Consider the following 1,585-nt stretch of genomic DNA (forward strand, 5'->3'; position numbering starts at 1 on the left):
AGACAGAAGTCCCGGAGACTGGGGAAAAGACCATTTCAACAAATCTGCATTTTCCAAGCACTTCTGGAAAGGATTCCCAGTTGGTTTTCCTGTCTCCCCGTGCAGGTTACATGGGTTTAAATAGAGACTTGTCTTTGGCAACAGCCACACTGGTAGGACCCAGTTCTGCTTCTGCTGAAGTCAACACGTGTCCTTCCCTGGACCATAACCACAGCTGCACCAGGGCTCATGATCTCTAGCCAATTGTGCTTTAGAGTTAAGTCCTCATCCACTCCATCTAGCCAGCAACTTCTGAGAGCTTCTTCAGGCTCATGTAAGTATGCACCAGTACAGGCAATTCAGGCAAATGTGAACATCTTGGCTGCAGCAATGGGGTGAAGTTTTCAAATATGCCCAAGAGACAGAGGAACTGAAGTTTTGTTTTAAGACGTGACTTGGGCACTAGATCAGGTATCAAAACCTCTCTGCCATCGAATAAAGCAACGCAGTTTCCAAAGCTGCTGGTGTGTTGTGCCATCAGCCTGGTTTCTTTACCAGAAAGGCTGGGCTAAAAAAGTGACACACTTTTCATACACAATTTTTATCTGTTAGAATTTACTAGATATGCACCTCATTTGTCTGTCAAATATTTAAAAAATACTTCAACCTGCTCTAAGAATCACATTTTAAAACATGCATCAAGTTTGGATCAGAACAGCTTCTCTGGGATAACCGGTAAGCCCAAATTGCTGATTTAAGGCCTAAATATCATTCACTGGCCAGCCAGCCACAAAAAGCCACTCTATCCATGAACTCTTGGAATTATTTTTGGCTCAGACTAACCCTTGTTACCATACATCTTATCCTACACACAAAAGGAAAGCGTATGTGTTTTCCAAGGCTACTGTTGCACTACAAGTTTACATACAAACACAACTTCTGCAAACATGAGACCAAAGTAAGATCTCATATGTCCCAGGGTAAGTCAGAAAGTCCACAGGAGTCAAGGGAATGGTAACTGCCGTAAAGGATCAGGCCTAATACATGCATTACAGAAGCAAGGTAGCTCCTTTGCTCAAGGTCTGGCTGATTCACTTTGCACATACCACTGCTTCAGCATTACATCCTTATCTAATGTATAAACCTGTTTCAACAACATGCAATACATATTAATGCAATATGCACTGCAACACACAATACGCATCCAAAGAAATATGCCAATGCAAAAATCTGACTTCTCACACATAGCAGGCCTAACAAGGAAGAGCCTTTTACAAAAGACAATCAAGAAATCACCTGAAACCATGAGACCCAAGGGGGCCTCAAGCAATCTGCGACACTGAAACCTAATAACAGATGCTAATTCATGAAAGAAACACAAACAGCGGGACTGAGGTAATGGCAGAGATTTCATTAGTGCAATTAACATTTATAATGGTATGTTCTTTAATAGAATTTAAATAAGGCTTTGAATAATTACACACACTAAAACTAACATTCCATAACCTTATTCCGCATGGAAAAGCAGCAGAAACAACCCTCTGGACTGTACGAGGTCCAATTATGAACAATTACATTCAAAAAGTAGATCAAAACAGAAACAACT

Source organism: Pterocles gutturalis, unplaced genomic scaffold (genome assembly GCF_000699245.1).
Source record: "Pterocles gutturalis isolate BGI_N339 unplaced genomic scaffold, ASM69924v1 scaffold45445, whole genome shotgun sequence".
In the NCBI taxonomy this organism is placed as follows: Eukaryota; Metazoa; Chordata; class Aves; order Pterocliformes; family Pteroclidae; genus Pterocles; species Pterocles gutturalis.